Here is a 26,937-nt window from a genome sequence, read left to right on the forward strand (position 1 = left end):
CTCTGAAATGAACCATCAGAGAAATACCTTCTATTTGAAGGAGAGCACTATCACAAGGAAGCTATTTCTTTTTTTTGCTCATAGCTGTCCTATTGAAAAGGTCTTATTCTATGTATGTTGAGATGGCTAAGAGTCGTACAGTATTGTGCATGTTTGTGTTTTTGGTGTAGAAAGTAACAATATAAATCTAGTTGAGTGATATCTTAAATATTTCCATCAGCAAGCATGAGCAGTAAAGGTTAGGGCTGTGCATGATTCAGTGAGTTTTCATTCATGCAAAGTACATTATCAAGGAAGGATGAAACAGAAGGCATCTGTTAACAGGGTGTGTCAAAACAATGAAACAAAAGGGTAGGTCATAAGATAAGCAGTGTTGTAAAGCATCTTTTTTCTCTGGTTAGGATGACAAAAAACTGTGTTACTCTGGAAGTTGTTTGGCTCTTGGTGTTCAGTAATCTGGTGGGTCCAGCTGCTGGCTGGTGGAAGCTGTCCCCATCATACAGCTGGCATTCCCTGGAATTTGCTCAGGAAGGCTGTTTTGCATAGCTTAGAAGTATAGCACTATGCTATGTTTAAGCCTGTCCCCTCCTAGCTGTGATTAATGTAATTTGGCTGTGGAAGCTGTGGAGGCAGCATGGGCAGTAGCACTGCAAGCTGTATTTCTTTCTGTTTCAGTGGAGTGGTTCAATTTGCATGGCTGCATTCATCTGGCACCTTTCTCAAATACAATAAAAAATCCTCAGAGATGCACCGTGTGCACGCTTAACTAGTTATTAAAACAATATTTCTCAATTAAAAGAAAAAAAAAATTACATTGACTGACTTCTCATACGCGTGTGATTTGATGCAGTGGTCAGGCAGATAGGAGTTAGTCACAAAAATCAGTCATGTTTTTTTTTCTTAATTACTCGAAGTTTTCCAAGGTCTCCCACTCTTAATCTTTGCGCCACAATGTTATGATGTGCAAGGGTGCCTTGCACTTCTTTTGTCACCTTGGCAGAAAGGTTTTCAAAAGAATGAAGGAGCTTGGGTAGAGGATGACATTAAAGTAGGTCTGTTATTTCATCAGGTGATGGGCTTCTGGTTGTTTGGGTATCTGCAGAGCACAATGGAACAGGTTGCCCAAGGAGGCTGTGGATGCCCCATCCCTGCAGGCATTCAAGGCCAGGCTGGATGTGGCTCTGGGCAGCCTGGTCTGCTGGTTGGAGACCCTGCACATAGCAGGGGGTTGAAATTAAATGGTCATTGTGGTCCTTTTTACCCCAGGCCGTTCTATGATTATCTGATCTACAGAAATAGCTTTATGTCAGGTCAGATTCTTGGTCCTTTTGTGGTTTTGTTTGGTTTACTTTTCTACTGACAGAGGGGCTGAGTTGCTGACTTGTTCTTCAATCTTGGAAATCTGAGTATTATGGTCTTGCTTTAACTCTGGCAGTAGCCATTCTGCACGTGACCAGCCAAGTACAGAAGAATGTTTGGTTGCAAAAAGCCCCTTTCTTGTTGAATGCATATGGCCTCCCTGTAAGCTGTTATTTAAGACTTTTTCCTCCTAATTCCTTGAGATAGGGAAAAACTTTCAGTCATACTATCTGCAAAATTGTCTTGGCACATCTCACATTATTCAGCATCTGGGATAACTCCTAGGAATCTGAGAAAGCATTGTTAAACCTGAACCCTTCAGCAGTTTGGCACTATTAACAGAGAAATCCCACTTGTTATGTTATCAAGAGGATTTTCTTCAAAGAAGGAAATGCAGATGACAAAAGTAATTCGTAGAGGGTTGTGTTAGGGACTTGCCTATTCCCCACTGCTAACCTGAGAGGCTGAATGTTCTGGTGCCTCCTCTGTTTTTAATGGGAATGCTCATTCTTCAGTGGGGAAAAAAAAAAAAAAACACTTAAAAGAAAAAAATAACCAAGTCTTTTAGTAACACTGGTGAAGAATGTTAGTCTGTGAAATCTACTATATGATGAGTAAAACCAATACTGCACGAGGTGATGGGTGTTTTGTTTCCCTTCGATAGCTTTGACAGCCCCAGGAGGTTTTAATCCAGGATTCTGAGTACTGCCCCAAACTTATGTAGTTGTAGCTCATCTATCTGAATTCTCCCTGAAGTGCTGGGTGGATGTATTTCTTTCTCTGCAGCATTCCTGAAAACGTGCAGTGTGGCAGTGCTGAGAGCTGTCTGCCTGGGTAGGTGAAGTGAGTCCTCTCAATGGTATATAAAGCTTGTGAGCTATTTTGGAAATGGAAGCCGTTCTATAAATGTTTTAGGCACAACTACAAGGTACTGGGAGAGAACTCACTGTGGAAATGAGTTCAGAGCCTAGAAGGCTGGTTCAGGCTCTTCAGGACACTACTTGCTATGGGCATACAAAAGTTATTAAGAGCTTTAAAGCGTGTAACATAAGCAGCTGCCTATCCTAGCTAGGTGGTGTGGTTTGCAAAGAAAGGAGGAGGGCTTGTACCTGTGCTGTAATTGTTTTTTTCTAGCAATGATTATTGGCTGCCAAAACAGCGAAATGCTAAAGCTCATCTTGATAACCCATTGCCCAGATTTGGGAAGACAAATATGGGAAGGGAAACCACTGAGTTTTTCTAGGAGTTCGTATTTGCACTGAGTTTTGTGGGGTTTGTTGAAAAGAATTGTGGACTTAAATAACTGCAGGCAAGGGTATCAATGGCTTGGTTATCAAGCCAACTAGATGCAGATGGAAGACATCCAATGCAGACAGGATTTATGGCAGAGAGTAAAAATAAAGTGGATGTAGAAAGATTAGTACCTTACCCTCTTTCCAGAGAAAGCTAGTTTATTATAGCTAAATGGAAAACACATTTGTTTGATACAAAATAAGAAGGAAGACAAGTTGAAGAAGTTAACGGAATTTAATTACTTTCCATAAGAATCTTTTGTGCAATTTTATCTTGAAATCTCAGCATCTTTCTCGGGAATGGGCAGTTGAGTGAGAATGTTTAATTGTAATGATCTGGAATGTTGGCTGCCAGCTGTCGTGAGTGCACTTCTGTTGAGCACTTTCTGACATGGTGCTAGTTAAGAGTTTGGAAGAAAGCCATTTCTACAGTTAGTGCAATACCTATGTGAAGTGGAAAGCAAATTTAATGCAGAAGTAAAGCCATTTCTTTTGCTAAGGAAATTAGATGTGACTGCGAAATAACCCTTCAGCTGGCAATGCTGTATGTTGGTGTTTTTTTTATAGCATGTGTCTGTACAAATATATTGTAGTTGTATTTGAACAGATCTGTAAATTCTTTGCTAATTATATGACGTTATTTGGGAAAGCTCTTATGTCTCATTTTGTTCATAAAGATGAACAAATGTTAGGTGTTGAGAACAGTTTATCAGCAGTTATTGTTAACCATGATCTATGGCTGATTGTGTACAGGACTTCCCGTGTCTCATAGAGGGTGACATCTTAGGGTTTTTTTTATCCTTAAGATGGGACCGCATTTCAAGTTAGTAATTTGACTGGCATTTTAAGTACTTAGAAGGCAGTGTGAGTATCGAAGGGACTATAGAAATGCAAAGTACTGTTACTGTTCAGCTAAAATTAAATTCTGCTCTCTCTGGAAAGAAAATCTGCCCAAGTTAATATTTAGTCCTATGGAGTGTCAGTAATTTATTTTAAAAAAAAATGCATATGAACCTTAAAAACCATGCAGTACAAGTGTTCAGGTGTTGTTGAAGTTAGTGCAATTCAGTTTTTATTAATCTTTACTTTTGGAAGGAGCCAACAGATAAATCATTAATTTCTGAGTGATGTACAGAACATTCTCTCCTTTCCATCTGTCGCAGGTAATCTTTTTCTTGGCTTTTTTTTTTCCTCCTTCAGAGCAAAAATGCTAAGTAATACTGAAGACAGGAGCTGTATTTATAGTCCCCCAGCTAGCTCATGGCTGGAAGCATTAATGCAAATCAGTTTGCGCCTTTTAAGGAACGCTGCGATCATGTGATGCCTTTTCAGACATGAAAGATGAGGTATATCAAATTTAGAAGCTTCTGATATAGGTATATCCTCTTACAGAAAAACCTTCAGCGTTATAAAACGAGGAGCATGCAATAAAGAAAAAGTGTTGCATTTACATTTGCTAGTAAGTGAGAAGAGAGCATGTATTGTAGCAACAAAATGCTAATGAAAACCTGTTGGACTCCCCTCAGCTCTGACAATCGCAACGTTTGTGCAAAGCCTGTGCTGCTATTTGTTAATATGGTCGCTGTGGCAACTGGAAACCTACAGCTCCTGGGTGAGAAAAGAAGTGGGCGAGTGGGGGAACATGAGCACCAACTTCACATCTGCAAATGCCTGCTCTAGTTTTTCTGCCTTTTCCCGCAACAGATTACAGCCATTCTTTGTTTGCTTTTCCAATACTGGTACTGGAAGGGTAACTGTGAGGAGCCAAGTGGTACAATATGGTACTTACTTGGGAGCTGAGGCTCCTGCTTGCTGGACTTCCAGCCACTTCTTCCAGATGGCTCAGGTCTCAGTATTGCAGCCTGCACAAGCATTGTGTGCACACACTGCCAGCTAACACACGTTAGCTTGGTGACTTGATCTTGTAGCTGTGCTTTCAGGGAAAAGTATAGCCAAGGCATACAGCCCCACTTCAATGTGCTGAGTCAAGCAACTCAGAGCCTACAATCCTGTGCTGAGGTCACAGTGCAAATCAGTAAAACATCTCAGGCAGATCTCATGGCTGGTACAGCCCAGTGCAGCCCTACCACGGACATCAGCCCGCAGCATCTCTGGGAGCTGCCCCGGAAGATCACTCATAAGTCAGTTTGCCTTCTGTGAGCCTTTATAAACAGCATCCACTTGAAGGTTTTGACATCTGTAGCATTTGGGTACAAGTCCCCTGGCCCTCTGACTAGCACATGGCCAAGGAAACGAGTGGGACGTTGAGCTGGAAGAGGAAGTAGTGGGGGAAAATGCATCTTCTGGCCAAGTCTGCGCTTGGGAAGCATTGGGCTCAGTTCTGCAGGGAGTTTAAAACAATGGGCCAAAATTAAAAAAGAAAATCCAGTTAAGTAGAGGATTTGTTGTTGTGTTTCAAAAGACATAGAGGGGTTGAGTTGGGAGATGCAGGAGTAGGGGTGGGCTCTCCCATGCAAAACAGCATGGGCCCTGTGAGAGGTGGTGTCGCACATTGCCTCGGCGTCCTTCCCCACCAAACTCCTTGTCCTCGCAACGTGGAATCTATATTTACCCAGAGATATGTAAAATAGGCTAATTAATGTTCAATCATTTGGAGGTGTTTTTTTTTTTAAACTAAGTTCAGTCAGAAACAGAGCCGCGTGTTTCAGGGGACTTGTCAGGAAAGATCAGCTAATGTTTCTAAGCATTGTCATGATTTGTAAAATATTCATGATTCATACACTGCACTTTAATGAAAAGACCTGGAATCCAGGAAATTTTGACTTTTCAAAAGGTGCTGTGCTCTTATTAATGAGCTGTATCTGTCAGTTTTAATAAGCACAAGGGTTTCTCCCTTTTTTTTTTTTCTTATAGGACTTAACAACTAACTAGGAAGTCTGCTGCAGTTATAGAGTTTTCCAAGCTTTTCAGTTTTATTGCAAGGCTGCTATTGAATACCAGTGTTAAGATCACTAAAGCTGTTGTGGTGTGCTTTTATTTTATTTTTTTAAACTTTTGTCCCTTTTCTTGTGGCTCTCTAGATAGTAGATGAAGACGTTCTCAGTGTGTGTCTGTCAAACACCACTGACGTGACAGCTTGTCAGTGCTCCTTCTGGACCTTCCATCCACTATGATCTGCCAGAAGGTGATTCTGGCATATTTGTCATACAGCTGGTTAGTTAAGCTAGTTGGCAAAGCCAGCCCTAAGCCATAAAAATAAGCCATTCATTCATGTGCTATGTAGTATCTAGGTCTGCAAAGATATCCCCTGTCCTGGACTATAACTGCTTTCTTCAGAACGTGTGTGTGCCTTAATTGGGCAGCCTAATTCACAACCGCTAACAAAACACCTCAAAACTCAGAATCTGGACCATTTCTATGGTCATACAGTATGGCATTGAGGAGGAAAAAAAAAGACACTTAAAAACAAAACCAAACAAACATCTAACTAGCCACGCTTGTTATTATCTTGCCAGTTTTAAAACCCTGACATTGAAAGAATCTACAGACTTGTCATGTGCAGATAATGTCGGGAGAAATTTTTTGATTCTGAAAACAGACATAAAAGAGCTATTTTCCTGTAGTTACTTTGAAAGGTCTTAAGAATACACCTTCAAATGAGCCTGGGTTCACAGAGGCAGCATCAGACAGCCTGAGGAAATCATCCTGCAGAGAATGACATTGAGAGATTCAATGGATTCTTGTAGTTAGTGTTAGCATACTGTGAACAGGGGCGCAGAAGCTGCTTTTGTTGAATTACACAATGAGATTAGAGATGATTGGAGACCACAGAAAGGGAGCAGACCCAGGACCCCACAGAGCATTATGTGTCGAGCACGATACTGAAACAACCTTCCACAAATCCTTACTGAGTTCCACAGTTCATTGGAGGGTTAGACAGAATTTGCTCATCTTTTGCAATATTTCCTGTCTGCTTGCGGAGTGGAATTGTTTGTGGCTCTCTGGGACCCAGTTAGCAGACTGTGTGGCAAGTAAGGCTGGAGTTAGTCATACCTGAATTCTGTCTTATATTTCAGTTAATACGAGTTATTCGATTTGAACTCTGTTTTTCTATCTCCTGGAATGTTGCTAAGTCTATATATATAGATATATGTACACACATGTATATTTATTCATCTCTATGTATATAGAGATATCAGTTTGCTGTATGAGCTGTACTGACCTTAGATTAGTTTGGTATGAAACCATGAGATTTACAATTATAAGTCTACTCATCTGAAAAAGAATGGGCGTGCCATTCAGCAAGATCTGGGCAGGCTGGAGAGTTGAGTGGAGAGGAAAATAAGGAGGTTCAGTAAGGGCAAGTGGGAGTGTTCAGCTTGGAGAGAAGGAGGCTATAAGGGGACCTTGTCAATGCTAGATAATAAGGCCAGGTTTTTTTTTAGTGGTGCCCAGCAATGGGACAAGGGGCAATGAGCACAAGCTGATATATTGGAAGTTCCATCTGAACATGAGGAGAACCCACTTTACATTGAGGGGGCACTGGAACAGCTGCTCAGAGAAGCTGTGGAGTTTCTCCCTCTGGAGATTTCCAAAACTCACCTAGTTGCTTTCCTGTGTAACCTACTGTAGGGAACCTGCTTTAGCAGAGATGTTTGACTTAGCTCCAAAGATCACTTCCAATTCCTACAATTCTGTGATTCTCTGAACTGTTTATACATAGGGAGAGCAAGCAATCCACGCAAACCAATAAAGTTGGCACCCTGTGTTTTCAAATTATCTAGCAACAAGACTTGAATATTGAATTTAGCAAGTCAGAGTTCTTACCTAGGATAATCTATAAAATTAATCAGCCACAAAATAATACCGCATGCAGATTGGCAAGATCTTCATCCAAGAAGTTTGGGGAAATGAGCACAACTGGCGCTTGAGATCCCCAGTGAATCTGAGAACCATGTGAACAAACAGCGGTCTGTCACAAAACAGCATGCATATTAGCAATTTCTTACTCATTAAGACTGCCACATGTGCAATAACTGCACATACAGATGATGTGGGAGTTGGGCTGTTTGTATGAATTGGTTATGGCACAAACTGTCACTCAGGGTTCCTTCTCTAAGGATGCGCTTGTCTCTGTGAAACCAGGATCTATCTGGAGTGCACCAGGTTATTAGCCTGCACAAGAATTTTGTTGTGATATCTTAAAAGTGATTTTTGGATGCAGCAGTATCAGCATTGCAAGTAACTGCTGTACCGCCCCTGGGGAATCCAAAGGAAAAGTAACTTAACTATTCATTTGGATTTTAAGCTGTATGTTAAAATCTCAAAAGCTAAGGCAGGATATGATGAGCTCCTCCATTAATCAGCATCTTTATAACAAAAGTTCACTGCTAGGAGTCTTATTAGTGCTTTCCACTCCAGTGTTTACAAACTTTCTGGTGTCCTGTATGAGCTCTGTAACTTAGAGCTCCAGGTAAACAGTTTTCTAATAATACTATTAAGCTTCCATCCCGGTTTGCTCCAAGCAAACAGCCCAGGAGATAATTTCCCAACCTCTCATTTATTAACTATGGACTTGTACCAATAGTTTTTGGCCCTAGGAAGATAATGCACAGATATTTATACTGGATAGAGCTTTCTGCTGCATAGTGTGATGCTCAAAGAACAAGACAGATTTCTTGTCTGGGTCTGTGGTAGGTTCAGGCTGAATGATTTCTTGCCTAACTTCTGGAGTACCTCTGAAGAGGTACTGCAGTGTAGATGACCTTAGTGACATGGGATGGGTAGGCATGCAGCTTAACTTACCAACTCAAAATGGTCCTGTTCTTCAAGTTTACAATACATTATTTTGAAACTGTCTTGAAATGCTAAGAAGGCAGTACCGGGTGGTGTTTGTTTGGGGCCCTCCTTTCTCATTACTCCCTTCTAGTCTTTATGCTTGGATGACTCTCTAAGGCAAGATCAGATCGCTCATTACCAGAGAGGAGCACTTCCTGCTCCCCACTTTTGTTTCCTGATCTTCAGAGACAAGAGAGAGAATTGATTTTAGGAAATGGTTGTTCAAGAGCAAGCAATTTCACCTGTTGATTTAGCTGAGAAATTAACTCCACTAGATAACTCTTACATTGAATGCCCTTTAAGTACAGAGTTTAATTATTTGTCTAAATAATACTGCATGTTTTGACTTAAAACATTTGGGCACTCTTAGTTAATTTCTGAGTTCTTGTCTGTGCTTGGGCTTCAAATGAGTGCTGGCGGATGCTGCCAGAACAGAGCAGCTAACACTGTGCAAGTCTGCAGCCTATACTTGGTGACTTCCAGCACAATCTAACATTACCCTAAAGAATTCTTGATTTAAAAATTGCTCCTCCTCCTTTTGGTTGGGTCAGCGGAACGCTGAATCTAATTTTATATCAGTGCTGACCTAATTTTAGGAAGCTAGGTTCCTGTGGGGCCTGCATGACTCCCTAGCCTATTTTCTGCCAGCCCCTTTTACAAAGGAGTAGCTGAGGCTTGCCTTGGTGCATCAGAAAACCTTAACCAAGGACAAAGCATGCAGCTATTTTCTTGCTGCTCTTCAAGGCTATTCTAGATTGTGTGAGGTATAACCTGCTATAACCTTTCCTTAAAGGTTTTCTATCTTTTTGTTCAGGCAGTGGTTATTGTGGGTTATTGCTGCTTGTGGTCACACTGAGTAACACAAAGGGAAATCAAATTATCTGAATTCCTTTGAATCAAAAGCATTTCCCAACCATGCTTGTTTTCAATGAGCTTGAGTAGCTCTCATTATAACGTGAAAGTTTAGGCCTATAAATAGTTAAATACATCACAGCTACCTAACCAAACGGTGAGTCATCTTATTTAGGTATTTATTGTACAAAAGCTAATACAAATGGAGGAGGGGTAAAATTCAGCCTTTCTTTTTTTGACTACAGACAATCCTTTACTAAAAACAAAGAAAAGAAAGCGATGACTTGAGCAGCAACAGCTGGAGAGCAGAATGAGCTGTGAAAGCAAGCCTTCTTTTCAGGGCAACACCGCACAACACTGTGCCTGCTCCCTCTGACACAGTGAAATGCCATTGTTCTGCTATTGCCTACACACTTGTCCTGTTTTAATGCACCTGAGTAGTCACTTGTGAATAGCATCTATTGTATGTGATAAGCTGTGAATAGGGAATGATGAAACGGTGACTTCCCAGAAAAGAGCAGAATTAATCTTCAGAATTCCCTTGTATGAGGCCCTCTGACAATAGGAAAACTGACAAGTGTGAGTGGTGTTAAAATTCCCCCATTGGATTCTCCCCCGCAGCCCCATTGGATTGTCCATTTAAGCACGCTTTTAGTCTGGAAGTTTCTAGTAGCTTGTTACAAATATATTGATTTTTTAAAAAGAAATTATTGACCTTTAAAACCCTGGAGTGAGCTGCCTGGCTTACTGCAGGCATATTTAGTTATTTGTATTCACAGAGGCCTAGGCTAGAGATGGCAATTGGCAGAGTCGGGCTGTAGCAGCGATGAGATGTGAGGGCTGGGTAGTGAAAGCCCTGTATTTATACAAAATGCAATTAGATGGGACTAATTGCAGTCAGCTGAGATGCAACTTTTGGGAAATGGGTCCACATTCCAGAGTAGGGGATCTGCAACTTTGTGCCATAGCTTCTTTCACCCCCTCTCTGCCACGCATCACGTGCAACTTGATTTCCTTCCCTCTGGTGCCTGTCCCCAGCCTGTGCAGAATGCCAGGATGTTACAGTGCCCACGATGGAGCAAGCTCCAGGGCTCAGAACAGCTCACGGGCACAAGCTTCCCACAGTGCTCACAAACCCAACAGTGTGCTGTGGTAAGCCAGCAAGCATGGTGTCAAGCTTCCTCCTGCCCAAGGCTAAAGTCACGGTCCCCAGCTTAGAGCTATTGTGTCGTGGAAGCATCTACTGTTGAATAAAGAAGGAAAAAATTATTTAACTATGTTTTTAAAATTATTGAATGAGCTTCCATGCACTTCTTCTAACAGTGAATGCAGGTCAATATTTAAAAAAAAAAAGAAAAAAAGGGTTTACTTAAATTGGTGTCATGGTTTTACCATTGACAACAAGTAGAACCATGAAAATGGTGAATGAAAAAGGGGAAGAAAAAAAAGGAAAAGATATCTCTACTATTTGCAGTGGTTAAGAATTGTGAAATCAGATAGAAGCTGCATTTTATAAATACGTTTGTGAGTCTTTCTAGAGAAACAATTTAGAGCACATGCTGTCTTATCGGTTACTGATAATTTGGCAGTAAACTCATTTAGGTCCCACCATCTGAGCAGTTTCAGTACTCACCGTTGTGCTTGTAGATTTTTGAAAGAGGGCTCAATATCTGTGCCACTGATTGTCCTATTTACAAGAGGAGGACTGGGATATTTCTGCTGTGCCTTGTTATTTTTACATTTTCACCGCAGAAAATAAATTGTTTCCCAAGTTCAAGAGGAGGAACAATTTTCTGGCCGTCAAAACATATCAAGTTGTATATGAAAGGGATATTGGATGCTGTGAGTGCAGATCTGAGGATATGCTGTTATTTAGCAACTACAGACTTGATGATAGATTAAATCATACACATTTGGTTTTTCTTCTATGGACTTGTCCTTTAAGTGCTCAGTAACATCACAGAATTACCCATTCCCAGCAGGATACCCAATGTAGGAGGCCTGGGTCTAGCATATCAAAGGGAAAGAGGTTGGCATGATTTAGCATGGCTCTGAGTCCCAGCAGATAAAGTCCAAATCCCCACCTTGCTCTACAGCCCTCATTTTTTATCCCAGTGATGCAGTAGCATCCACACTTGTTCCTTTCATTAACTCTTTTCCTCAGCAGTCCACAGATTGTTACTGTTTCAGTATTTTAAGGAGATATTAGCACCATGTTTTTACTATTTTAGTGAAATAGTTAAACTTCACAAGGTCTTTGCTTTTTGCATTGCCAAATCCCTTGTCCCTGCTGTTTCTGGATGCTCACTGTCATACATTAGCACTGGGAGACTAAAAGGCAGCCCGTATATTCTGCTGATTTGACAAGAGAACTGTATGGATATTGAACTGTCCACTGGAAAACTCAAAATTCATGTTCTCTATTCCACTGCCACAGAGAAAATCCATTTGTCTTGCAGTACTTCAGAATGGTGATTGACAAGGCTATGAATGATGTTGAATTGATTTTATAATGCAGCTGGATACTAATAGGATGTTGAGAACAGTCGTCTTTTTCTCTATCTGCTCCAGAACCAACCCAGTTCTCTGGCAGATGTTACCCCTGTCTTCATTGCAAAAGGGCTGAAGGTGCAGATGCCTTGCAGGAGGGATTGCATCTCAAGACTTTTCTTTTAGTACCCACGTATGGGGTTGACAATAGGACAACTCTGTTTGGGAGGGAGGACATCTGTAACGCCACTTATAAATTCTATTTGCCAATTTATTTCATGCCATTTGTATTTACTTTCTTTACTCTCCCCTTTTTCCTTCTCTCTCTTCCCACTTCATTCCCTCATTTGCCAATCCACTCTACCTCTGCCTTTTCTCCTCAGTTGTGTACATTTAGTCATCAGCAGAAGCAGTGCTGCAGATGCTTTTTTTCAAGCTGCTCAAGGACTGTAGGGTCTTGCTAAGGGAGCTGAGTTTTCTGTCATTAAATCCTACCAGAGTGCTCTGCTGGGGCTATTGTCTTTACATTTTTGGAGTCCATAACAGCACGCAGGAATTTGGCTCCTAGCATCTTTATCTGCTCCATTTGAGAGACAGTGGACAAAGAGAACTATTGCTAACATCTAGCTCTTAAGATACAGCACTGATAAACTTCTGGTTAATGTTAAACCTACCAGGTGTTCTTTTGTCCCTTTATGGCATGTTTAGGAAGAGTGTGATGAAGAAAAAGTTCAAGGATTCAGGCACAAAAATGAAAGAAGAAATAAAATGATGTTGAGGTTCTCCTCGGAGTTCTGGAATTGTTAAGAACAACTTCGGGAGGATATCAAAGTTGTAGAAATGCCAGTCATCTGTATTGAACTGCAGCTCATGTTTAGCCATTGCTTTTCCCTTTCTTTGAAAAGTTTCTTTTAGGTCTTTTAGGTGGGAAATACATTTTGAGATCAAATCCCCATGCTTAGGCTAATGTTCCAAAACAGGGTGGGCTGGCGTGAGTTATGCATGGGGGCAGATGGGAATGATCCCTTCCTATTGTGATCTGGAGTTGAAATGGCTTGCATCCACAGGTCGTGTTACCATTTTCAAGATTTGATTCTACTTTTATATCAAAAGATGTATCTATACGAGATAGTAGGTTTGGCACAGGTAAATTGAATGAAATGATGGAGGTACACAGGATGTTGGACTCGATTATTCAGTAGTCCCATTTGGCTTTCTTATGGATCTTTGCTAGGGTTTCTTTTCTTTTTTTCATCAAATATCAAACCTCATTGCAAGCACAAATATCCAACTTAATTATTTTCAACTCTGGAGGTTTCAAACCCATTAAACAGCAGAGAGGCTCAGTAATTGTTTTATTAGTAATACTGAAGTGTAGTAATATTAGTGGCAACAGAGGATAGTGAGCAAAACAATGAGAAAAATGTAAAGGCATAAACAGCATCATTAAAGCTGTTTCACAGAAGATAAACATGGCTGTCAGGTTAATATTTCAGACCACAGATTGCTGTTTTAATTAACTCTTTCTTCCATTTCCCTGGTGAAGAAACTGGATGTAGAATTATTTGGCTTTCTTAGAAATATGTGCTTTCCAGTATTGCTTCCTTTCCCTTTATAATGAAGCTCACAACTATGAAGTATGTTGGTTGCTCCAAAAGTAATGCCTGCTATTTATTTCCATGAAAACTACAAAAATTACAAAGAACACTATTTGAGAGAGCAAATTCTCAGTTACAAAACACTGCTTTTCAACATGATCACCACCATTAGCTGTGCATTTTTGCCAGCCACGAACAAGAGTCTACGTGCACCACCCATAAAAATCTGCACCAGTGGAGGTGACTCGTTGCCATTGCTGAAATGCACCACTGTTCTCACATCCATTGTTTGGTCTTCAAAAACATACAAGTGTTGATGAATGTCAATGGGTGCCAGTTTTTCCACGTGGAGGTATGACACACCTTTGCTTCACACACACTTCCATGTCAGACACCATTTTGTCAGGGTGGCCCTTTGCTGCCATCTGTCACACAGCAACAGAATGTAATGGAATATTGGTAGGAAGGTTCATATTCTACTGCCATGCCATCAATGTGTGCCTCTGACGTGGTAGGCCGACGTAATAAAATGAGGCATTGCTTTTAAAGCAGCCCTCGTAATAGTTATTTTCTGCAGTTCCTGATGACCCCTAAGTTGTTTCTTCTTTGTCTTATGTTTTATAGATTCACAAGTCTGTTCAATCACAGCTTTTGAGGGCAGTAGATGAGAGGGTTCTACTGCATAGCACTCTGTGTTATCCTCAGGAGGGAAACTTGAACTGATTCTGGATGCAGCAAGGTCTGGAGGTGTTACTTGTACTGTGATATGAATATTTATAGGGTGATTTCTAGATTGGGTAATTCAGCTTACAACCTATGGCGTAATGGGGTTTGTTTGGATTCATCATCATAGAGAGGATGCAGAAGAAGAGAAAAGGACGATTTGACTGACCAAAAAGGCAGAATAGGGAATTCTGGTATGGTCCATTGATTGTGTTTTTTTTTTTTTTTTTTTTTTTGTGTCCATTGGTTGCAAGACCACAGGGAATGAGGTGGAGATGCACTCGCACTATTTTGTCTTACTGGAACCATCAAAGCAGTTACAGGACACCTAAGTAGGCTTTTCATACTTAAAGCTCTAGTCTTGGGCTTGTCACAAGAGTACCATAAGAGTAGGTTTGTTAAATGCTGGTTATCACCAAGGAAGAGAGATGCTCTCATGCACCCTAATCAGAAAGGTTTCCCATCTCATTAGGTACCTACTTAATATATTCTCAGTCAGTATAGTAGATATAACATGGTGGCAATGGAAAAGTTGGAGGATGTTTGTAAGCAAGGCGAAGTTTGTAGCTGCTTTAGGAGCTAAAGATAGGCTAGGCTGCTTAAAGCTTCCATCTTCTATTTATGTGAGAATGCCTATTTAAGTTGATCAAAACGGCCCAATATGGTTTATGAAATTGCACTTGTATTTTTGTTTTAGGAATTTTTGGGTTTTTTTTGCTGTTTTAGCCCCTGGCACTGATATGATGTTAGATAGCCATACGTACGTGGGCACAGCATGCAGGCTCGTGTCTGTAATGTCTGGCACCTAGAAAAAACTTGAGTTCTTTCTTTGTGAAAGATGGAAAGAAGTTTTTTAGAGTTATGTCTCATGCTGTTTCCACCACGCTTTGTTTGTGTCTTTGTAAATCTTGATGCACTGGTCTTGGCCTATAAAATTTCAGTACTTCTGCAGTACACAAATCTGTCCTTTGCTGTATGGTTTCAAGTCGCGTGTTGATAGAGACTCCAAGCTTCCTTTTGTATCAACAGTTTCAGCAGCTGTATTAGTAAAACCTGCTCCTGGATGGCTTTCACTCTGTGTAACCCTGCTGTTTGTGGTATCTTCCTTTCTGCAACCTATGAACTGTCTGGTTGATAGGTGCTTTGCTGAACGTACTCAGCATTGCTGGTCTCCTCAGAATAAGCATATTTAATTTTTGAAAGCACGTGCAGTTCATGTGGTGAATTAGGGAGGAAATGTTATGTACAGCTGGATGAGTATAGCCAAAAATGCATATTGTATCCAAGATCAATTTAAGATGTATCATCCACTGGTAGTGCTCTAGAAAATGTACTCTTAGCTCTCAGGTTTCCCTTCCTGTGCTTAGTTTCTTTGTGTATATTTTCTTGAATGCAGTATCCCTAAGCTAGCCAATAATTCAATAACCATATTGCCTCAAAAACTAAGGCAACTACATGCCTACTGTATCTTGATTCCTTATTTTGGAAATTTGAATTACAATCACAGGAAGACAGACAAGTAAGTTGATACTGAGTGAAGAGACTTTTCAAATGTCAGTGAAAGGAAGAAGAAAAATATATCTTTATAGTGTTTCAGTTGTTGAAAGGCATCAGCTGTCACAAGTCCAAATTAAAAGACAAAGCTCAGAAATATGGGAAAAAGTACTTCATAGTAAACACAATATTGTTCTTACTTTGTGTAAGAAGGAACTTAAATTATGCCTTGGAAACTACTATCTCTTTGATCTGATGAAACATAAATAGCACTCTTAGAAAAAAAATAAATGATACAGACTTAAATGGAAAAATCATTTGCCCCAACAAAACAATCACATAGGAACAGAATGCTCCTGACAGTGTTTTAACAAAGTCTGTTAAAACTCAGCTGTGATTGCAGTGCATGTATTAATTGATATATACACTAGGTTTTGATACCACATTGCAAACCCATTATGCATTTCTTACATAGGCCTCTCTGGTTCAGTTGGCCGTGCTCTTCGCTGGTGCGTGTGGCCAAAGATGTAAATGTTAATGTAGTATAAATGCTGATAACAGTATGGTCAGGTTTGATGAGGAATACAAAAGCTCAAGGCAAAGAAAGCAATAATAACCATCCATCTGATTCACTCATTCAATCCTAATTTTAAAGCTTCCTTAATATTCAAATAATAATAGCAATAAAGTAATAGAATCAAAGAACCGTTTGCATTGGAAGGGACCTTAAAGCCCACTCAGTTCCAACCTCCTGCCACGGTAGGGCTGCGACCCACCAGCTCAGGCTGCCCAGGGCCCCATCCAACCTGGCCTTGAGCATCTCCAGGTGTGGGGCACCCACAGCTCTCTGGACATCTTATGCCAGTGCTTCATCACTTTCATAATCTTGCTTACATTTAGTGTAAAACGACCCTCTTTTAATTTAAAACATTATTTTTGTCCTGTCAAATTGCTCTCATCAAAAAGTAATGTCCAGTCATGAGGACTGGATGCCTGTTTTGCAAAGCGTACATGCCTTACTTTTGTCTCTATGAATACTTGTGCCTTGGATTAAGATGAGATTTTACTTTTATTTGTGACTTAATTTGTGACTGTGTTCCAAGTAGTTGCTGGAAGGCAATAGCAAGTGTGCAAAATGTTCACTGTTCTATAACTAGTGCTTGTGTACTATTCAACTGAAAAGTACCATTCTGCTGTTTGAAACGTTACCTGTAGACACTTTGCCTTTTAACTAAATACTGTGCAATGAGGAGGTAATCTTGAGTCTGTTCAGCATGCAATGAACTGTGCAACAGCTGCCTGAGTCACAGGGCCATTAACAGGGAGCTCTGAAAGGAGCTAAGTGTGCAGGTTGCAATGGGGAATGAAATTTTGCAAGTGTTTCTACAGCTATGTGCAGGAGACCGTGCTTGATCAAGTGTTTGTGATGAAGTAGATGCCCTCCTAGAAGTTGCTACTGAGAGCTGATATGTTTCTGATTTATAAAACCTGATGGATTTTAGAGCTCTTCGTTATTGCATAGTTTTACTTTCAAGTGAAATTTACAGAAATAAGTGAGAACTGAAGTGAAGCAGCTTCTGTTTAAGCTCACTTTTTAAGCTGAAGAACCTGGGTGAACCTTTATCTTCTTTGAATGACACCAGTTGTGAAACTAAATCCACTTATCTAACCACAGCAAGCAAAGCTTCTGCCTCCCCACTTTGGTTTATGAAGGTGAGCTGCCAGGAAAGATGTGATTCCCAAAGCTGGGGCAGCCCCTGCTACCCATCAGAGCTGCCACCTGACCCCAGATAGTTACAGGTTTGGATTTAGGTTGTGGATGCTTTAGACTTTTTAGGCCCAATCAGAGCACTGACCTTGTGCATCCCTGTGCCTTAGGGGAGCTCTCTACTGAGATTGCTATGGAGGGGTTATATGCTGTCTCCCTGAGCACGCCCAGTCAGACTGCTGGTGGATCACCTAGTAGAATGAAGTAGATAGAAGCACTGCACTGACCTCTCTGCATTAACAACACAACTTATTTTCATGTGCTCCCAGCTCACTAGTAAATGAATATGAGCCAAGAGCTTGTTCACAGCTAAACAGCATGGAAAATGCTTGTTGGTTTACTGAAGTAAAAATATTGAGCTACAAAGGAACCTTCACAAAAAGGCAAGAGAGAAACTCCATACAATCATGCAATCCATAGCACCTAAATTATAGCCAGATTGCTTTTCCAACAACTGTATTAAAAGCCATACTTTTCCTTAATAACCCATGTAGCAACAAAGAAATCTGAAATTAAAGCTTGAATTGCTGTTTTACAGACAGTTCCATGCACATGTGCTGACTTTGCAGCTGTTTCCTGCAGTCTTGGACTTGTGTAATTAGGACAATCATCAAGCCAGGCTAATGATATTCAACCAAGTGGTCCACGAGTCCAAAGCATTGGTTACCTCCAGGGTTTAATTTGCTGAGTATGGGGCAGCGTGATACAAGGTTTGCATGTGTGATGGATATAACTGGATTTTTTTTTTTTTTTTTAGCTCTTGTTGCCAAGTTACAAGAAGTGTTACCACCAAGGATTGCCTTAATAGACCAAGATTCCACCTGGAAGGAGCCATACTGATGAAAACTGCTAGTATAATGATGTCTCTGAAGAGAGAAGGGAAAACCCAACTTGTGAATAGGTTAATTTTGTATTCTAGACGTCAGCCAGACGGGTCAAAAATAGCTGTTCAGACCCCGGAGATGATGGCGTGTGGCACAGTAGCAAGTGAAAAAGAGCTTGTATGCGGTACATAGCTACTAATTTAAAACTCAACAGCACGAGGAGCACCAAGTGCTTAAAGACAGAGTGGCAGTGACCTGCTCTTAGAATGGCAATGTCGAGCTACTTCTCATGGAAACAATGAGACACCTTTGCTGTCAGGTGAATTAAAAACAACACCGAAGTTACAGAGGCACAAAAGCCACTGTAAGGTTAGAAATAGTACCGGTCCGCGCTTCCTCCTTTTCTCAAGTGGAAGGAAGGTACCACATTCCGAGCAGAGAAAGAGGTAGAGTCCATTCTGCCAGCTGAAGCAGTTCTGCCTTTTCCTACAGCTCCCTCCCGACTGCTGGAGGTTCTCTGAAACAGTCGTGTAGGAGACTGCATGGAAGCAGTAACTAAGGGGAGGGGTCCGTCACTGCCCAAATAGTTCCAACCGGCTCACCTGCTCCTGGCTGCGGGTGGCTGCCTGCAGGTACCTCCAGCCCTCCCCGTGTTATGAGCGCACCAGAGCATCCTTGCATCCAGCCTCCTTTTTCTAGCGCAGCAATTTCCCACGCCATTCGTAAACGCATCGTTTAAAAGTCAACTCTTAATAAGCGGCAGCGGAAAAGCACTGTGTAACGCATAAGAAACAGAGGTGCACCCGCTCACGGCTGCGCCGTTTTCCCAGCACGGAGAAGGCGCAAAGCATCTCCTTGCAGGCACAGCAGGTGCTTTGCGCCTTCTCTACTCTGCACCCGGTTCGGCTGCAGCACCAGCCTCCGAGTCCAGAGCTCTCAGCCGCCCTACGAGCCGTACCGCGGCCGGGCGGAGGAGCCGCTGCCCCGCTCGCACCGGGGGTCCCGTCCGGGAGGCTCCCGGGGTTGAACCGCGTAGCGAAGACGGCGCGGTTCCGCTCGGGCAGCTCGGCGCCTTGCTTGCCGTGCTTACCGTGCTCTCGCCCCGCGCGGCTCCTCGGCTGCTCTCGGTTCGCGGCCGGCACGAGAGAGGTCAGCGCCGGTGCCCCGCGCGTCATCCTCAGCGGCAGGGTGGGCTCGCTCCTCGCACCGGCTGCGGCTGCCTCCGCCGTGTGCCAGCCGCCGGCCGCCCGCAGCCAGAGCCGCCCATTCCGCAGCCGGCGGCGGGGGAGGGGGTGCGAGGGCCGGGAAGGGGGGGAGGCGGCGAGGCGGGGCCGTGCGGAGCGCCCGCCCGTCCACGCGGAAAGTTGCTTCGCCCCGCGGAGGCCGCCTTTGGGTGCGGAGGGCAGCGCTCTTCCTGGGCTTCCCGAAGTGATTTCCGAGGATGAAAAGTTGTTGTTGTAGCGGGGAAAGGTTGCTCCGTTCCGATTATCCTGGATAGCCAAAGCGCGGCTTGGACGTTTTACTGCTCACCCCCTTCGCGTGCATGTATTTTTCTCTCAATTAGTTTATATGGCTGATTTTTTTTTTCTTTTATTTATTAGCAAGTGAGTTCTACAGAAATTGGTGTTTGCTGGAAGTATTGTGCATCACTGAGATAAAAGAGGGGAATAATTGGTTAGGTTCCCTCAGTTGTCTGCTAGCTTGTATCCTCTGTCACGGGGTAGATATGGCTTTCATTCACTCTCAAAGGCTCTTTATTCAAATTATTTGCTCTAGGATCTTAAGACTATCAGAAGGAGCTCTGACCTCTGCATCATGCTATGTTCGGATGCTCTGAATGTTTGCCAAACCTATCTCCTCCTGAAAGGGTGGTATTTCAGTTTCTGTATCTCCTGCAACATGAATGTGATGGCCTTAATCCCTATTAACTGGCACGTATTTGATTGCCCAACAAAATTTGGGAGAAGTAAGGCATGGAGGTGGGAGAGCTGAGCTAGGCATGCATTCTTGATTGAAAACTGAAAATTGGAATGACTGCAGCAGGCCCTCTCTATCTTCTCCACACCTACTACTGTAGGGTCCTATGAACAGGAGCTTTGTCCTTCAGCTCATGAGCAAACAGCATGAAGAGCATGCACAGAAGTGTTTAATTTGAACTCTCTATGGACACAGACCCATTTCTGTTAACGAGCTTTCTGTAATACTGGGTACACTGCGTGAGGAATGCATCATTAGGGTGAACTAACTGCATGTAGGATGCCTTTCCACTGAACTCCAAGTCTCTTACAAGTCACCTGGAATTGTGTGTGGATTCCTGATTAGCTGTGTAATAGACCTCAGTGAAAATGGTCAGGTGGGAGAAGAGCAGGACCTGGTGTGGGGCATGAGCTTCATTTTGAATACGAAGCTGAAGCTATATTAATTATCTGTTGATGCATCTGTGTTTGATGAGAGTGTTCTCCTAAATTCTAATAACTGCTGTGGGAAACGTGCTTGCATTTTCTCTCAAGCTGATTGTTCCTTTTCTGTCTACTTGGTATTGCATATGTAATCCCACAAACTGTCTGCAGGTGTGAACCTGAGCCACGCACCATTGCTTAGCTGAACTTATTTGTTGCTGTTGACAGCATCACCTAGCAAAACAGTAAGGTATGTAGATGTTAGCTTAAAATCTTTCTTTTTGTAACACTCTTTTTTATAACTCTCAGGGGAAACTGGGTTAACTCTTTGTAAATCCTACTCTCATTACAGTGTGACCCCATGTGAGTGGCTCACGAGAAAGCCTAGTCTACACTAAGCCTGGCTTGGCTTGGGGCATCACTTGGAGCCCCTTCTTTGGGAACTGTCTTTTGTATGAGTGGTGATACAGGCGTTTCTAATTCAGTTATACAGCCTGATACTGCAAGAGTTGCATGAGGAAGGGTGTTTCTCAGATGTCTTTCAAGTGGAATCCATGATCTGGTAATGACAGCATTAGTTGGTGACAGGAGTGGTTATTTTCTGGAGATGCTGGTTGTCAGCCTTCTCGGGAGCTGGTACAAGCAGTGAGGGCTTTGATAGGCTTGAATTATCTTCAGTATATAAATAGCCAAAATATAACTCCCTATATATATATGGACTTGGAAGCCCAGAGGTGGTAATCAAGTGGAGACTTACAACTGCAGTTGTAAGTCAGGAGCTGGCAAGGTTGGACCCAGAACCTGGCAGAGCAAGCATATCAGTCTGCAGCTATTGTAGAGCCCTGGCTGCCCAGGGAGGCTGTGACATTTTGCATCATAGTGACATGTTAAAATTCAGGCAAACGTGAGGGCGTCTGGAAAGGAGAATGTGGTTTTTTTGTTCTGTGTATGGCTGTTGTAGTTTCTTTCTTTCCCATGTGCACAATAGGCACTGGGGACTTGAATGGAGTGAGGTCGGAGCTGGTCCTTCTCTTTGTTGCTGAATGCAACAAAGCCAGCTGGTTGTAGGACACATTTAGCTCTGGGTGGCTTTATCTTTCGAGTAGCTGGGCAGCTTCCAAGAAATGACTGAGATCTCTGGAAATTACTGCTTTTCCTTTGCTCTTCAGGAGTAATATGAGGCACGTATGTATGTCTTAGTCTTCCTCGTTCTACTCCTTACTGCTTCTCGCTTTCTTCCCTTCGTGCCTCTTTGTCTTGAACTGAAAACAAAGAAAGAACAAAGCTTTTTTTTTTTTTCTTTCTTAATTTTGTCTTTTTCACCCATTATGCTTTTGGATTTAGTCACAGCTAAGATTCCAGCTAAAGTTACACCTCAATCTTGGTGCTGAAAACCACTGCCATTTGGAACTCTGGTGACGAATGGCAAGTATTGGCCCTGTTGCTTGACCTTCTGTATCTCCTCTCACAGGTGTTATTTTGAGATTGAAGTAACAGAGCTTGAGTTCTGGAAAGTAATACAGACTTGAGAGATGGTTACAGACCTTGACTGTTAAGGACAAGCATACTGTAGTGATGGCCTGCTAGATACAGAAAGCATTGATTTGCAGTGTGCAATCCCAGAGTTCAAAGCCTTTACAATAGGTGTGTTTATTTTGTCAATACTCAGCTTGCAGCTCGAAGTAATAGGTATGCTGTTAGAAACATATTTATATTCAAGAACCTGAACTTACTCTAATGCCAGCCTTTTTAAAATTGCGACCTGTAAAGTTATTCGTGTGTAATTAATATTAATATTGCTGGAAATGACCGAAAAGCTGAAATTTGGTATTTCTTAGGGAAATGATGAAATGTAACAATAACCTCCATTTTGTGGAAAGACAGAAATTTTTAAAAGAAAAAAGGTACTGCATCCCCATAGCACACACCAGGTAGGCCTGCACCATCTTTGGGTACTGCAGTGATATGCACTTCTCAATTGTCCCTAGCAGTTTGTTCCAGTAGCTCTTTATTTCTGTTGCCAGAAAGTTGTTTTTCTGATGTGCTGCGTCAAAATACACCCATCATCTCTTTTTGCCCTAACAATGAACTAGGGAGCAGACTACTCCTTTTCTTCTTCTGCAGCAGCTTGAGCACTTGTGTCCACTCACATCTCACCCTGCAGAGGAGAGCAGGCAGTGTCTGTGGTCTCCAGACAGATCTGCACGTAAGAGAATCTTCCATAGAGCAGTGGTCTTCCTGATGAATAGTTAAGTGAACTTAATTCTGTAGGGCTGTATCAGTGACTCATTATCTCTGAGTATCAAGGAGATGACCTTGGGTTTCTGAAAGCAATAGCCTTGATATATAAAAACTAGAGGGTCTCAGCTGGATGCTGAACCCATGAAAACAGTTTTTCTAATATATTTGAAGTATTGTAGCTTAGTTTAGTGCAAATCTGTGCAAACTAGTCAAGAAAGACCCAACACCTCAGCGCAGTAAAACGAGTCATACTTCATATCTTCACAAAGGCTGTTTCTTAGAAGAAGGATGTTGCGAAGGCATGAAGGTTATGTTGCCTTTTAACATGCTCATAGCAGCCAAGCTTTGTTCATCCATGTGTAATGTTATATAGATAATTGTTATTTATATGTTGCTTTACACGCAGCAGGGTCTGGACATGCTTAGCAGATATAGGAGAAATTTGGAGGGTTCAAGGGAAGAGGGAGGCTAGCAAGGGCCTCTGAGGTACCTGTCCCCATCAGCACATCTAAGCTTTGTTCTACTAGAGGCTGGCATGAGGTATTGAGAATGGCACTAAAAGTGTAGGTGAGCCATGGCCATGGCACAGCCCTGATGTGTGCTCAGACAAATGCCTGAGCAGTGCAAAGCGTGCCAGAATCTGGAGCAGCTCAACTTGGGTTCCCAAAACTGGAACATACACATCTCCTTTCATATAATGTTGATAAAACCTTACACAGAAGGGCTTTTCTCCAAAATTTTAGTGCTTTTCTTACAAGACTGCGGTAGCCCCTCTTTCAACCTGAGATTTTTCACATTTAATCTTTTTAAATTGATGCAGCGTGGGGTAAGATTTGTAAGCAGTTAAAACTGCAGATTTGTCTTGTTTGGTTTGGTGTCTTTTTTTTTTTATTATTTATTTTTTTTGTTAATGAAACCAGTTTGTTTCAACGAGAGGAATATATTGAGGAAAGCCTTGGGGTTGCGAACAATTTGTATCTGCATCTGGCAAAACCTTTCCATATTTGTATCTCAGAAGAACCAGCAAACAGTCTGTCATTTGCTTAGCTCCATGCTGGGTAAAGCTTAGGAAATGCAGCCTGCTTCACTGAGCTGGCTGTGGCTGCTGCAGGGTGATGCCTGGTGCCAGGCTGTTGCTGCTGGGGAAGTAGTGACGCAGCCCTGCCTGGCACAGCAGCTATTCTGGGCTCCAGAGGCAGCAAGAGGTTAAAAAGTGTGAAGAAAGGTTCCAGCTACCTGATTTTGATAGCCCACGCATCCTGGAAATTTAATGATGTATTAATGGCTGTTTTCTGTGCTGTTAATGTTGTGAAATGGCCTGTGAGGGAGGTGCTCTCGATTAGCCTTTATATTAACTTAACACTCATTATGTGTGCCGGTATTGATGCTTTTAAGTGTGTGAGACTTAGGGAGAGCTGGCAGAAATTGCACTGGGCTGCCTGATTGGGCTCTACTGTAGCCACTGAGGTCACAGCAATAAAAAAACCTTTTTATAAAAAGCCAGAAATAGGGCAACCAAGGGAAGGAGCAAATCTATTTTTGCAGTACCAGGAGTATTTAAGAACCAGCCGTTGTTTCTAAATAAGCCTTACCTGTTCAATGATAGAGAAGCTATCTGTTGTCTTAGTTTCATAATCTTGAGAAATTTCAACCCTGTTTTCTGTCTTTGCCTTCATTTCTGTTCTGTTGACTCCATTTTTTTCCAGTGTCCTCTTCTTAAGAGTTCCTGCCTTTCTGTTGGGTACCCAGTTCTTCATACAGAGCGGTGTCAGAGTAGCCTGGTCATCATGATATGGTATCCAAGGGTCAATATTTTTTAAACAGGAGAAATTGAAGGGAAAATTGTTGTTGCTAGATGGTTCTGTTTTTATCTGCTTAATGTCTGCTGATTTTGGAACTGGGAACACGAGGACCTGCTTGGTGTAAGGGCTTTATGTAGTTACTGAGGATGCGATTATTCAGTTCTATTAAATCTTCTCAATGGTATTGAAGTAACAGTGATGTAATGTGGATTTATTTTTTCTTCTGGCTTGTTGTCTTTTTGTTTTTTTTCTTTGTCTTTTTATGATGTGGGGTTTGTTTGTTTTACAGGGGATTATTAGATTATTTTGGAATGTTTTGCCCAGTTGAACGTTATCTAACTTAATCCCAAATCTGTTTTCCCTTGAAGGTCACATATTACTGAAGCCAGACTAAGTAGCTTCTAGTTTCTTAGCACGTTCTGTATTAAATGTGTTTTACTGAATTTTCTGTTCTCTAGTCGTACAACATCAATCCTGATAAGTTAATGTCTTTAGAAAACCTGTTTTTTGCATTTAAGGTGTCATGTTAGTTTCTTTGCAAATTGGATTGGAGATCTTCCAGTTTCCAGCTTCGCTGATGTTTCTTCTCACATCTTTGCTCCCATATCAGTGTGGACGTTTCCACTTAGCATTTGTGTATTGTATATTGCTTCAATCTGTTTCATCGGCTCTTTATGGAAAAAAGACAAAGGTTTGCTTGACTTTTCCTCGTCACCTTCCAAGTGTGACCACTGCTATTTCTTTCAATATCACTTCCAAATTTTAAGTGGCTCAACTTTCTACAATTCTAATCTCCATTACAGGTATTTCTAAAATACTTTTTATTCATCCCAACTTTTACTATCTTCTAAGTGTTCAGTGTGTAGGAAGCAACTTGTTACTGCTCCACATAAGAATATCCCTCCTACAGCTGCTCTTCACCAAAGTCACTTCAGCAGAAGGAAAATAAATTTCTTGGCTACGACATCAATAAATTAACGCTGTTAACTAGTTTTCCACCTGGAAAATAGTCTTCCAGAAGCACACAAATACTGATTCGTCTCTCTAGCAACAATACAAAGTTTTCTGTATGTTAGTATTCCATTTTGATGATCTACAATATCATCACAGCTTTACTCCAAAACCTCTTCTTTATAATCATTCCCTAAGGGATTATTATGCATAAGTTGATTCTGTTTAATCCATCCCATTGTTTTACCAGCGCAAATGCTGCCTCATTCTCTCCACACTGACTCCTTCTTCATTTGGAAGAAGGCCCACTTAATTTTTCCTTGCATGTGACGCACGTTTGTTAACTCCATATCTGTCCAGTCCTCCAGTGCTTTTTCTCTGCTTCTGTTTCTTGACTGCTCTAGCAGTGGGCAGCATGGTAGTAAATAGCAAGCACCCTGGGGCTAGTTCCATTTCGTTCTCCCACCTCCTCCTTATAAATCCCTGTATGCTTTCAGCTGTCATCCTAGTGTCACGTGTCACATCTTTCTGTCTCCATGTGCTATCAAGTTTGAAGAAATTTGAAATGTTTACCACTTGAAAGATTTTGTCCTTTATCTTGTCTTGCGTGTTCTCGTAGTTGGGTGACTTCCAACTGTGCGTTGGCCAGCATCTTCCTGAAGAATGCCATCATTATTTTGTGGATTAAGGTAGTCTTTTTGTAACTTAGCTTTTTAATATTATTATCAGTGTGTTGACATGTTATGACTACAACGTTAGCAAATAATAAATGGTATGAGGATATTTAGAAGCAGATGATGTATAACTAAGAAATATAGGGCCATTGCCTGGATTCTTCTAGACACTTGTCTTTTTCAAAATTTACCTATCAACATAACATAATTATCTTTTCCTTCTTGTTACAATCCTCCTTTAAAACCTGTGAGGTTTATATGCACTTCCCCTTATATGTGCATGGGGCTACATGGCACCTGGAGGTGTGTTAGGGGCATCCCCAGGCTCGTCTTAATTGCTTGCTGCCATATTGGATTATGGGGTAGCTTCACTTTTCTATCTCCTCTCTGATTACCAGAAAATAAGAAATGTTTATGAAGAGAATGCAGTCATTTCTCTTTGCCCTGTAGGCCTTGAAATGCAGGCTGAGTCTTTTGTTGCTGTATGATGGGGCTCTCAAAGTTAACTGTCAGCATCAGAAGAAATTCGTTTTTCAGCTGATCACTTACTGAAAAAATAGACTGTTACCTATGTCATTTCTTTGAGTTTACGCTACTTGTGTTAGTCTTAGTTTGCTAGGGAAAAATTGCTGGAAAAAATTCATGCCCAAACCAAATACTGCTTCTTCAAG

The 26,937-nt window shown here is 41.7% G+C and overlaps 2 protein-coding genes across 3 annotated transcripts in view; one reads left to right on the top strand and one right to left on the bottom strand.

Moving 5' to 3' along the window:
- RASGEF1A (RasGEF domain family member 1A) overlaps nt 1–19,500 on the bottom strand; it is a 150,007-nt gene extending 130,507 nt beyond the window's left edge. The window contains exon 1 of the mRNA XM_090144744.1: nt 19,290–19,500. The gene's annotated coding sequence lies outside the window, so the exon portion shown is untranslated. The remainder of the gene's footprint in view (nt 1–19,289) is intronic.
- Nucleotides 1–26,937, top strand: part of LOC116234733 (uncharacterized) — a 180,417-nt gene that overhangs the window by 78,619 nt on the left and 74,861 nt on the right. The gene's annotated exons all lie outside the window — the stretch shown is intronic.

This window comes from Phasianus colchicus, chromosome 8 (genome assembly GCF_987193195.1).
Source record: "Phasianus colchicus chromosome 8, bPhaCol1.hap1.1, whole genome shotgun sequence".
NCBI classification, from domain to species: domain Eukaryota; kingdom Metazoa; phylum Chordata; class Aves; order Galliformes; family Phasianidae; genus Phasianus; species Phasianus colchicus.